The 13,453-nt window shown below is 53.3% G+C and overlaps 1 protein-coding gene across 2 annotated transcripts in view; it reads right to left on the bottom strand.

The window, feature by feature from the left end:
- EIPR1 (EARP complex and GARP complex interacting protein 1) overlaps positions 1 to 13,453 on the bottom strand; it is a 77,932-nt gene that overhangs the window by 47,112 nt on the left and 17,367 nt on the right. The window lies entirely within an intron of this gene.

The following is a 13,453-nucleotide window of genomic DNA, read 5'->3' as shown; positions in this document are numbered from 1 at the left end:
GTCAGTGCTCCACGCAGAGCTCCACTAACGTTCCTTAACTTGTCCCAAGGCAACTAACTCCTGGTGACATCACATACTCTTTTTGTCATTAAAAATTGGGTTTCCCTTTTGAAATTACTTCAGTTAGAAAGAAGGAGGACCCTCTATGTTTCCCACATTTGTTTTCAGGATTTGTAAGTTTGGGGGTTGAACTTCCTTATCTCTTGACACCAGAAACAGGAGACAAGGAACACAATACCAGGCATCCAAGCCCCAGAGGCCGTCTCCCAGCCCCACTGCGGCCCCGGCCCCAGGCCCCCCCAGAGCAGGGCGCAGCACCACTCAGAGGCACACAGGGCTGAAGGCAGGTGACCCCCCCACACCCCTGGTCAGCCGCACAGGCCGCCCTGGGCACGGGGTGGGAAGTGCGATCAGCACCTCCACACCAGAACAGCCCCCCCAAGCCATGGGGGTTAGCGGGAGCCCCAGGGACACCAGAGCGTCACTGTGAGGGCCCGACACTAACTGTCACAGAGCCACAGCCCATGGAAGCAGGCCAAGGTCTACTCACTGAGCCCGAGCAGGGGGCGTGTCGCTAAATCGGATCCAGACCTTCCCAGGAACCATGAAATCATCATTTGCGGGGAAACAGACAGTCAGTAGCTGCCGACACCAAGACAGATCGACGCTGGGATCGTCTGTCAGAGTCTAAAGCAGCCTTCACACAAATACTTCAGGGGGCAACTACAAACACTCCTGAAACTAAAGAAGAAAAAAAGACGTATAAGATACAAAAAAAAAAAGATACAAAAAGAAATCACATGGGAATCACGTAACAAAAACTAAAACCACCTGAATTAAAAACTCAGGGAATGGGTTCAATAGCAGAATGAGTATTATAGAAGAAAGAACCAATGAATTTGAAAACAGAACAACAGAAAATACCCAACTGGAACACCTGAGAGAAACAAACTAAAAAATAAAATGAAGGGGAGGGTATAGCTCAGTGGTAAAGCGCATGCTTGGCATGCACGAGGTCTTGGGTTCAATCCCCAGTACCTCCATTAAAAAAACAGTAATAATAAATAAACCTAATTACCCTCCCCACCCCAAAAAATAAAATAACAAAAAATAAATAAATGTCTTCCTTTCAAAAAAAATAAATAAGTAAAAAGAAATAAGAAAATGAACAGAGTCTCGGGAACTCGCAGGACTGCGGCAAATGAGCGAAGTCATGTCAATGATGTCTCAGGACAAGAGGAGAGTGGGGCTGAAAAAGTATTAGACGAAACCGTGGCTGGAAACTTCCCAAATTTGGTGAAAGACACAACCGCAGATTCAAGAAGCCAAGAAAATCCCAAACAGAATGACCCCAAAGAACTCCGTTCCTGATGCATCATCAGTAGACGGGGGGAAGCTAAAGACAACAAACAGTGACGCAGTGACAGAAATGAGGCCGGACCTACAGGGCCACCAGCTCCAGTGAAGGCAGATTTCCTGCCCCAAACCGCCCAGGCCAGACGGGCGGGGCTCCATGCTTTTCAAATACTGAAAGAGATAAGCTGCCAATTGTGAATTCTTTATTTAGTGAAAATACCCTTGAGGAACGAAGGGAAAGACATCCTCAGAAGGAAAACTCCGAGAATTTGCCACCAGCAGACCTGCCCTTAAAAAATGGGAGAGAACGGGTTCCAAACACAAAGAAAAGAAGAGAAAGAAGGAGGCCTGGAACTTCAGAAAGGAAATGAGAACAGGAGATGGGCAGAAATCAGAGTACAGTGGGCTTCCTCCTTACGGTTCTTAAATCACATCTGACGGTTGAGGGGGAAACCCCCACGTTGCACAGACAGGCCACGTGAGGAGGTAAATTTTTATTTTTTAAGCAAAAATAAGAAAAACAAAAACAAAACAAAAATATATACACATATAGAAAACAACACATCTCATGTCAACATATGTAGAGAAAAACTTAACTATATTTTAAAAGTGAGGAGGGCAACAGGCTCACACCGCACAGCGCAGGGGCCGTATCAGCATCTTGTAGTGACTTGTGGTGGAAAAGAACGTGAACACGAGCATACGCATGTTCATGCGTGACTGGAGCACTGTGCTGCGCACCAGAAGCTGACACAGCACTGTAAACTGACTAGACTTCAATAAAAATATATGTACATACAAGAAAAAAGAAGTGGGGAGGGAAAGGACGTACATGGAAGGGTTCTGGCCACCCCTCAGAGCAGGCTCGGTAAGTTACGGACGTGGAGTGTATCTGGAGCAAACACCAGGAAAATGATACAAAGCAGTACGCTCGGAAACACCATAATAAATCAAGATGGAATTTTACAGAATGTTCAAGTAACCCACAGGGAGGCAAGAAAGAGACAGAGCAACAAGAAACAAAGAGAAGAAACAGAAAGCAGGTAATAAAACAGCCTGCTTCAGCCCCAACACACTAATCATTTCAGTGTAAACGGTCTACACTGTGTAGCACAGGGAACTATATTCAGTTTCTTGTAATAACACATAATGCAAAATAATTTGGAATTAAAATATACATGTATGCATATAGAATTGAATCACTTTGCCGTACACCTGAAACTACCGTTGTAAATCAACCACACTTCAATAAAAGTTTTTAAAAACTGTAAATGGCCTAAATACATCAATTAAAAGACAGAGATCAGTAGAATGAATCAAAAAAACAGGCACACACATACAACCCAACTCCTTACTGCCTTCAAACAGCCCACCTCCAGAAGTGCGAGGTATCCTAAGGGAGACAGGCAGGAGGGGGCTTCCACGCGGCCAGCGCCTCCCGGGCCCGGACGGACCCCTCCCAGTGGGGTAAGGCGTAAGCGTGCTGGCTCACACCTCCCTTCTCTGCCAGTGACACCCACACCGCTGTCTCACAGGAGGGGAGCGGGTGGAGATGGTGGAAGCAAACCGGGAGAGGAGCAGGAAAGACACCACCACGTGCATAAGAGCACCTGCCCACACACACACCTTTGGCAGTTTGCTCCCCTGACCCGGACTTAAGACGTGTGGCCGCACTGGGCAGTCGGGAGCTCCAGCACACTGTCTCAGCACAGCTCCCAGCCACCACCCTGTGTGCACGATTAACAGTGTCCACAGAGGGCAGGTGGCCACCAGCGGGCCACCACGTTCTGGCAGGGAGCAGAGGCGACGGGCCGCTTAGGTCTTAGGAGACCGCTGTCAGTTCAGAGCTAAGGTCACAGCCGTGGCTCAGGGGTCGCTGGAGAGTCACCACACGGAGCAAACAGGCGTTTGCTGCGTCCTCTCCCCAGAGCCTGAAGGCCGCACACAGCTGCCAAACGGTGTCGAGGGCACTGTAGAAACCTCCCCCTTTAGACGCTTTTGTGAGAAAGAAGAGAAACATCAGCAAGCCCTCAAAGGGGTTTAAGGGCCTGGGCAATTTAAAACCAAAAAATTAATCTGAACTCTGGGTAAGTGTGCACAGTATTACATAGAACACAAAGAAGTTGTAGGGTACGCTTGCACTTGGCTATAACTCTCGTAAGTATGTAAATACTTAGAATTTATTTTCATCTATTAAACTTTGGTACGCTACTAAATTTTTTTATGATTCTTTCCCCACAAAGCATCATTTGTTTTTTGCCTGCGATGAAAGGCAGCAGTTTTTTTTTCAAATAAACAAATCAGCCTAGTTTTCCATACATTAGGGGAAATAATCACAGGAGGCGAAGGAGAAACAGATTTCTCTTAGAAAGTTGGCTCTGTTACATTAACTGCAAGACCCTGAGCAAATGAATTCCTCTGAACCTCTGCTATCCAATTTGTAACACAGGGTCTACGAAGACGCCCACACTCAGAAGATTTCCAGAAGCATCAACGGAAATGGCCCAAGAAGCGCTTTCGGATCTGCACGGCCCCAGGCAGACGGGAGGTGACTATCTGTGCTCGGGGAGAGGCCGTCTGCCTTCTGCGCTTTAATCGCTGACAGACCAGGAGAAACAAAGGATTTTATTCTCCTTGGTCTTGTGTTACGTACTCACAGACTAATCTGATTTTCAAAAAACAATATACGATTTCCCAAAACACACCGATTACTAATTCTGTATCTTTTAGTAACTTCCTAACACACAGTTCACTAATTCTTTGGACAAATAATCTGGGATCTTTAATTTATATAGATTTTTACAGAAAATTTATAGAGTTTGGAGACCTATAAAGATCGTATCCTGGGGCCATTCCGTCTAGGGTCAGGTCCTGTGTAACAGTCAAGGAGTCTGTTATAAATAAGATGATAAACCCAGTTTCTTTATTGATTCTCCTTTCAAAACCAAATGGAAAATTCATGCACAGACCCTAAATCTTCAGTGCCATAAATTTCGTATGAAAGCGACTTGGCAATTCTGACACAGGTCAGTAACCAGGGCCATGAGTTACTGAATGTGGCCAACTCAACACACTTTCAACAGTCTGGGGATCCGGAAACAAACTGTCTTAGCATTTAAAAAAAGATTTTTAGAAATTAATGACACACACCATTTTGTTTTGCTGGGGAGTGACTATAAATAACCACCCCAGGAGGCCGAGGACTTGGTCTTGCTCACACAGGAAGCAGTCAAGTTACTGAAATCTGGAAACCTGACGCTCCCTAAGTGTCCCCTCTTTCTTCCACTCACTCAGCTTAGAGACACCAAGACTCAGGACAGGGCAGACACGCTTCCCAAAGCCCTCACCTCTGTCACATCCAGAGGCTGGCATCCCATGGAACTTGCAGAAACGCAGGGCTGGACAGGAACTGAGGGACCACGAGGTCCGGTCGCCCTGCAGCATGGGTGTGAGTCCTCATGAATGTCCACGGGACACCTCCAGGGGCAGACATGCGGCTTCCTCAGGGTGGTCCACGTGGTCTCGGGTCCAGCTGTGACTCCTCGCCCCACAGCTTCCACCGGCTGACCCGAGAGGGCCTCAAGACACACCCACTCCCTCTTCTGAACCTGAAGACGAGTTCCAGGTCCCTCCTGGGTTCTCTCAGAGCTGATCGACCACCCCTCCGTGAAACGAGCTGGGCCACCTCAGTGTCCTCCCATCTGCCCTGCGGCCCAGGTATGCTCTGACCTACAGCCAGGTGAACAGGTCCCCCCCACCAGGCCCTCCAGGCAACCACGTACCGAGTGACAGAGGCTAAGGTGGTACCAACATTTAAGTGGTTGTGGTGCAAAGCTGGTCTGAGGAAGAGGAGCCGCTAGTCAGGCCATGACCCCGCGGAGGGTGGTGGCTTGTGTCCAGGGTGCAGTTCATCTGCGGGGCCGGGTTACGGGCCCCTGAAGGACCCCCGACGTGCTGTCAAATTCCACCTCCAGCTTCCCATGAGCCTCCCCAACGCAGACTTCTGCCATCCAGTGTGTGCTCACCTTCTTCAGTGCCTATTTTTAACGCACTTCAAATCTGCAGCTTTCTCCCCAGTTTATAGGGGAAGCCCCGGGTGAGGGTGTGGGACCCCAGGATCTAGTGCTGACACCACAGGGGGGAGCCGGACCCAGCGGGCACAGCCGCACAGCGGCCTCACGTCGGGGGCAGGAAGCGCCACTCAGAGAACTGGGGATCCCAAGGCACAAGACCTGCAGTGGGCCAGACACCCGAGGTAACAGATGAGGTAGGGGCAGAGCATCCCTTGGTCCGCCCAGCCCGCCACGCAGGGTCCCCCGGGAGGTCCAGCCTCCAGGACCCTGACTCCGCCACAGGCCCTGACATGAGGGAGAAGGACCCGCGGGTCACCCCCAGGGGAGCCCCCACCCGTCAGACTCTCGTCCAACACCTTCTCCCCACATTCCGGCCGGTGGGCCGAGTCCTCGCCTTCACTGACTAATCCCCTCAAAGGCCAGATCTATGCCAGTCCCCCTTCACGTCCTTAATGGCCAGAAGTGGGTTTAAAACTGGGGGCCTTGGAAACACGTGTGGAAGGAGCAGAGGGATGAGGGCCTGGACAGGCTGAGGGCCAGGCGGACCCACGGAGCCCAGCGGGGACCTTCCCGGCAGCCCCCCTCCCCACCTTCTCCCCCCACCTCCCGAAAGGACCCGCTGGGGATGAACTGACAGCCGACCCTCCAGGGCGCCCCCGACAGCAGCTCCAGGCAGGCCCGATTAGGGACTTGCATCCAATCCCAGGATGACTCCTTACCAGGACACTTGCCTCAACACTCCAAGGAAAGCTTCCTAATGATGGTGACAGGTTGAGCTTTCAGGACAGATGGTGGAAGAGCCCTGAGGGCCATGGGATGCCCCCGCACTTCGAGTCTCCCACCTCCAGCCTCCCGTGCCCAACCCCCGCCCCGTCTCACCACAGCCCAGGGGCCATCGGGAAGATGCGGAGTCTTGAGGTCTGTTTTTGCTACATACTCACACCCAGGGCGCACCCCCCTCCTTAAATCTCCAGTAGAATAAGGCTGGTTTCACTCTGGAACCAAGGATGGTTCGTTCACTTGCATAACCATTTTCAGAATCAATAAAGCATGCTTATTTTAAAAAAACGTGCACACCCTCATGCCCTGTTCCGGGCCCTCTCCTCAGCACTGCCACACCCTCAGCCTTGCTACTACCTTTCCGATAAATTCTAATCTGTCACTGTGATTTACTGAAATCCCTGGGGTGAGAGTGGCTGCCCCTGATGGGGGAGCCAAGGGCTCAGGGGTTAGGGCTGGAGGGAGACAATTCTCACTACAACCTTGCATGCAGCTAGAATTCTTAAACAGGCACATGATCACTCTCACAGCAGCATGTTTTTAGGTAAAACAAAAATGAAATAAAACCTAGACATCGCAGTCCCTGAAGAGCCCTGCCAAGGCGGGTGCCCGGGGAGCCCTGTCCAGAAGGGCTCCACAGTCTCCAGCCGAGACAGGGGCCTCCCGCCAGCCTGCCCTGTGTGCAGGGATGCAGGGTCCCCTGGCCCCGGGACTGGGGAACAGGCTGGCTGACCACCCACGTCAGAGTGACAGGTGGTAAGAGGCTCGCACTATTGCTGTGGATGGAGGCGCGGCTTTCTGGGGCGGTGGGGGGGCGCCCCTCCTGCGCTGGGACCTGTGTGGGTGGAACTGCCCTGGTTGTTTCAGCTAAATCCCCGCTGCCCCTGGGCTTCAGGAAGCCCTGGGCGGTTGGGTTGCTGTGCCTGCCCGACAGTCCAGCAGGCAGGCACTGTGGGCGGATCCGTGTCTGGGGCAGGCCAGCCCTCGGACCTGGGTCTCCGGACTGGAAAGGAGAAGTGTTCTGCACGGGATGCTCGAACCCGAAGAACTGCCCCTTGTGCATCTCAAGTTCCAGTTCGACAGGGTATCCTGTGTTTTCTCCAGCAACCCCACCTCTGATGTACACGCTGATCTTAGCTTCACCACAAACGGGTAAGAAGGTGGATGTGTTACCTCCTTGCCTGTGGGGACCCTGGGGGATGGTGTCTCATTCACAGAGTCACCAGGGCCAAAGCCTGCGTGAGGGCCCCACCCACGGGGGCCCCACTGCGGCCCATGCCCACACAGAGTCTGGTGCAGGGCGGGGAGGGGGGAGGAGAGGAGCTGCGGAGGACGAGCTGGCCTGAGGTGACACAGATTGTGACAGGCAGAGATTTGGAGGAAGAATGCTTGAGGCAGAGAGATTATTAGCATGAAAATCAGCCAGAGAATCAGAAAAGCACAAGGGAAGGGGTGTGAGAGGAGCCCCCTCCCCGCCCCGGGAAGCAGGGTGAGGTGCAGCGGGAGGTCGTTGTAGGAGGGCAGGCAGGGGGCAGCTCACAGAAGACCTGGGACTCGGGGCCCTTCACCTGGCCCCCCAACCCCACAGGCACTCCCAGCTTCACAGACGCTGGGGAGGCTCACAGAGGGCCCCAACTGCTCCAGGTCGAGGGGAGAGAGGTGGGCTGGGCACTCAGCTCCCGGGGAAGCGCTGCTGGCCTCTGAGAAGCAGAGGTGAGGTCCTGCATCCGTGTTCTAGAAAAATTCCTTGTAGGAGTCAAACTGTCAGGGTCAAGGTGAGAACTGAAGGCCCAAGCTGGGCTCCTGGGGGGAGTGGAGGGAGGGGCAAGGTCCTCATGTGCACCTGACCTTCACCCTCACCCAGTGCCATGGGACCCCTCAGGCTGCCTCCCACACCGACCACCACATACCCCCACCCCACCCCCACACACACGTGGTCACAGCAACAGCCTGGACCGACCCAAGCTGCAGGCCTGGTCGATGGCCGACGGTCGATGGGCCCCGGAGGGCTGGGCTGCGGCCCGCCCACGGCTCTCTCACCGGAGGGCAGGGCACACGCCCCGTATTTCTCCACGCTGCCCTGTCAGCCCTTCTGCCGCGCTCTGATTTCCCGAGGCCCCAGCGCCAGCGTGATCTACAGTCTTCCTGACACTTCACCTTTCTCTGCTGAAAAATTCATCCCAGTCCTAATGGGGGATGCTCTCCGGAGCGCGGGGGCGCGAGATTGATTCCGCCGCGTGACACAGCTGCCACTCACCCACCCTCCCCGGCGCGGGCCGAGGGGCGCCAGCCGCCAATTACCGGAAGGCTGCTGGAAGCCTCGCCAACCCTGGCGGCCTCCTGCCTGTACTCTCCATCCAGGCTTCACCTTCATTGCTTCTCTTTGTTTTTAAAGGGCCTCTTTTGGTCTTGCTGAAATTTCACCAGCATAATGAGAAGTTGTTTCTCATTTTCGGAGTACTTACACCTTTTTTTAAAGACTATTTTCACAGTTTTATGTCTGGCGAGTCACAGGACCACCATGACTGACTGACCCTGACAGAGGAGGAGGAGCAGGGTCGCTGGGGCCCTCAGTGTCATGGCCCCCTCCTCCCAGGGTCTTGTGAAAACGCAGATCTGGACCCGACACTCCCCCAGCTGGGGGCTCGGCTGTGTCATTCGGACCAGCCCTTCAGTGGCTGCTCCCCATGCCCAGCCGCAGCCTTAAATGCCCTCTGTCCGGGAAGTCCTGCTTGTCCTGGGACCTGGCGCACAGGCGGGTAGTCACCGCCCCGGCCCAGCTGTCCACAGACACCCGCACCACGCCCAGCCCCGCGCTGCACTGGCCCCCACTGCCCCCTCCTGCGTTATGTGTTCATCCTGGAGCCCCTCACCTGCCAGCTCTCCAGCAGAGTAGGCCAGAGAGTAGGGAACCCTCACATGCAGAGGTTAGGCGGCCTGCATCCCTAGCCACACCCCCATCAGTCCCTCAAGGCCACACCTCCCTGGCCACGCCCCCTCCCAGCCATGTCCCAAATAGCCTCACCCGTGAGCAACCCGGAGAAAATGCCTTATTAATAGATCGCAGAATGTCAAGGTCTCACCTCTAGTCAAAAACACAAAGGTAAATCATGCGCCGGCAGAGGGCCTCCTGTGCAGTACAGAGTGAGGGAGGCCAGAAACCTAAACAAGACAGAACCCCCCAGCCCTCCTGCACTGCTGGTGGGAGTGTAGTTTGGTGTAGCCGTTATGGAAAACAGTATGGAGATTTCTTAAAAAACTGAAAATAGACATCATATAATCCAGCCACCCCACTCACTCCTGGGCACATACCCAGAAAAAGAGAAAACTCTAATTTGAAAAGGTGCCTGCACCCCAGTGTTCATAGAGCACTGCTTACATTAGCCAAGACACGGAAGCCACCTAAATGTCCATCAACAGAGGACTGGATAAAGAAGTTGTGATACACACACACACACAGACACATACACACAATGGAACACTACTCAGCCACAAAAAAGAATAAAATAATGCCGTTTGCAGCAACACGGATGGACCTACAGATTATCATATTAAGTGCAGTAAATCAGAAAAAGAAAAATATCATATGATATCACTTATATGTGGAATCTAAAAAAAAGACACAAACAAACTTATTTATAAAACAGGAACAGACCCACAGACCTAGAAAACAAACTATGGCTACCAGGGGAAGGGGTGGGAAGGGATAAATTGGGAGCTCGGGATTAGCAGATACTAACCACTCTGTATAAAACCAAGAAACAGCAAGGTCCTACTGTACAGCACAGGGAACTACATTCAAAACCTTGTAACAACCTATACTGAAAAACATGTGAAAGGAATATACATGCATATGAACGAGCCTCTGTGCTGTACACCAGAAACTGACAACATTGTAAATTGACTGTACTTCAGTGAAAAAAGGAACCCCCACCCCAAACCTCTCACATAAACAAAGGCTCAAAGAATCCACAGCTGTGCCTCCCAAAGTCGCACGCTGAAGCCCTAACCCAGCACCTCAGAGTGGGACCGTGCTGGCAGACAGTGCCTCGACGGAGGTGATTAAGGCAGCCGAGGCCAGCAGGGTGGGGCCCTGATTCAGGAGGACCAGTGTCCTCAGGACATGCCGGCACACAGGGGCGACCACGTAAGGACCAGGGAGAAGCCACGGAGAGAGGCCTGGGAGGAACCGGCCCTGTGACTCCTGGCTCTGGCTGGAGCCCCAGAGCTATGAGGGACACACTTCTACTGTTCACGCTGCCATCCATGGTGTTTGTCATGGGAACCAGAGCAGCCTAAGACGGCACCAGGTGCCTCGCACGGCACGGGTCCAGGCCCCTCCCTGCGTCTCCAAGGAGGGCTGGGCTCGGGAGAGGCCAAGGGCCAAGGGCACAGAGGTGCCAGGCCGCGGAAGATCACAGCAGACGGCACATCTGGGGCTGAGGGAGGGTCTGCACAGTGTTTTTCAGTCTGACTGGAAAAATTAATTCAAGTTGGGCTGTGTCAAGCACCCCCCGGTGGCCTGAAACCTGGAGAAAGGACCATAAACAAAGTGCACTGATAAATGACAGGGTATTAAGCTGTGAGGAGGTGTCCAGCGGGGAGCCCGGGGGACCAGGTCTTATTTAACATCTTCATTAGTGATCTGGAAGGAGCAGTAAACAGCACGTTAATTAAATTTCCAGATGATACTAAATTTGGAGGTGCTACAGAAAGTCAGTCAGGACAGAGAAATGCTACAGATGGGACCCAGAAAGGTTAGTCGGGAGCGTAAGAAACAATCCAGGATTCAGCTTCCAAAAAAAAGAAGCTAATTAAAAACTCTCCCTGCATTCTGGAACCCCACAGAAGCCCTGAACGTGCATTAACAGCAGGATTAAACTGCAACACCCCCGCCTCACAGCAGTACGACTCACAACGGCCAAGGCGTGGAAGCAACCCCGGTGCCATCAATGGTGAGTGGGTAACAAGGGCTGGCGTACACGTGTACACACACGGCGGTTGTTGCCCAGCCAGAGAGGGAGGGCATCCTGCCACGAGCGACAAGGATGGACACTGAGTGAGCTGTGCGAAGTGAAATGAGTCAGACGGAGAAAGACAGGTCCCGTGTGACCTCACTTACAAGGGGTCTGAAGAGGACGAGCCCATAGACACAGAGAACAGGACGGTGGTGGCCAGAGGCAGGGGTCGGGGGAGGACTGGGTGAAGGGGGTCAAGAGATCCAAACTTCCAGTTATAAGGTAAGTGGGTCCCGGGATGTGGTGCACAGCACAGCGACTGTCGTTAACAATACCTCTCGTGTATTTGAAAGTCGCTGAGAGAGCTTCCATCACGAGAAAAAATGTTTAACTGCAGGAGATGGATGTTAACTGACTGTGGTGATCGCTTCATGAAATACACATCTGAAACCAACACAGTGTTACACATCAATTACAACTCAGTAAACTGGAAACAATCTCAATGAACGAAAAACTGGACACTCACCTAAAGCACTGGGCACATGAGCATCAAAAGGTGGATGGCACTGTCACCAGCATCACCACGTTTCTTGTATGTAGACAGGGTGACGGTGACGGTGCTGGGAGCCGTCAACATGCGACTGGTCCGAGGATCCGCCACGAGCCCTGGGGTGGGGGCCTCAACCCAAGTGCTCTGCGGGGGACCTCCTGGCCCACATCCCTCTCCATGTGGCCGCGCCAGCCTCCGCCCAGGCCTCGACCTCCAATGGACCACACCACACCCCTGCACCCCTCGGGCCAGGCCGTCCAGAAACTCTGCTTCCTCTTGGGCAGGACGGCAAGGGGCAAGCACGCTGGGGTGGGCATGGAGGGGGTGTTTCTTCTTCCTAGGCTGCCTTACACTGATCAGAGGGGACTGTTCACCAGAGCAGGTGGCAACGAAATGCACATTTTCTGGCCAATGAAGTTAATCATATCCACACCCTAAAGGAATCAGTATTGAAACAAAAACTGTAACTTGATCCCCAAAATCACAACCAACAGACCTCTCTGATCCGTATTTTACGTGACTGGTTTCCTATCTCCCACTAGGCAAAGTGCCCCCAGTGAAGTACTTCCACTGAACCCAAACCAAAGAGGAGTTGACAAATACGCACCTCATGCTCACACGGCTCACTTGGCTCACACGGCTCATGGAGCACATGCGGCACACGCGGCACCTGCAGCTCACGGAGCACACGCGGCTCGCGGAGCACACGCGGCTCGCAGAGCACACGCAGCTCAAGCGCCACCGCAGGCCCACCTGGCCTCGCCCCGGGGACACCACCCTTGGCCGACGCCGTGGCTAGTGCACAGCTGTTCCAGTGAAGAGAGGTCCGTCCACTCTACTTTTGAAAGCCACAAACGTGAGACTCTAAGGGTTAAAATGAAATACGAAGCACTGTCATCTCCAGCCCCATCTCGCTCTGTTCGGTGCAAAGAGGAAAGACCGGCCTGTGCCAGGCCTAGCGCCCCCTCCGGGGCAGGAGCCCGCACAGCGTGGGGTGGGGCTGCCCACCCGTACGTACCCACGTGAGCGGCAGCCACTCCAGTTCCCCGGTTATTTACAAGGCTGGGTGGGTGGGTGTGCGGCCCCTGCGCTTGTCATGGTGCAGACTTCTACTAGTTTGCGTGTTGCCATAAACGGACGTAAGTTAAACCCTGATATTGATAACGCGTGTCAATTCCAAGATTACTGCAGAGCAGGCTGTTTCTAGACACCGTGTAGAAGCCACGTTGCTGTGGTTCCTGTCTCCTTCCTCCCAGCAAGGCCCACAGAGAGAGTCCAGGACACACGTGAAGGGGGACACGGCCACAGCTTTAGGAGAGCGCCGTTCCCACCTATGTGGGAAATCAACATGTATTCTTAGTTGTTGCAAAAAAATAGCTGTTTATACAAAAATACAAAAGTAGGTTACCCGCCCAAACACGCTCCAGGAAGATGGACGGTGGGACCACCAGCCACCGTGGCCTCTGGGTGGTAGCCGAGTTCACCGGAGACAAGGCAACAAAGGAGAAACAAACAGCTCCGACCCCGACGCGGGAGAGAAGTGGGGGCCCACGGGGGCTGCTCTCCGCAAGGGCAATGGCGCGCTCAGAGGCTGAGAGGCGAAGAACACAGGGAGGAAAAGACCTTTCAGGAGACAGTTATTTTTCCCCAAAGAAAAGGTGCGTTAAAGGTGGAGGGGTGACGTTAAAGTGGAAAGAAAATGCAGAATTCTATGAAAGCAGAGTCTGAGCACAGGG

This window comes from Vicugna pacos, chromosome 15 (assembly GCF_048564905.1).
Source record: "Vicugna pacos chromosome 15, VicPac4, whole genome shotgun sequence".
Taxonomy (NCBI): domain Eukaryota; kingdom Metazoa; phylum Chordata; class Mammalia; order Artiodactyla; family Camelidae; genus Vicugna; species Vicugna pacos.
The sequence above is the reverse complement of the archived record's forward strand: the minus strand, read 5'-3'. Positions and strand labels throughout refer to the sequence as shown.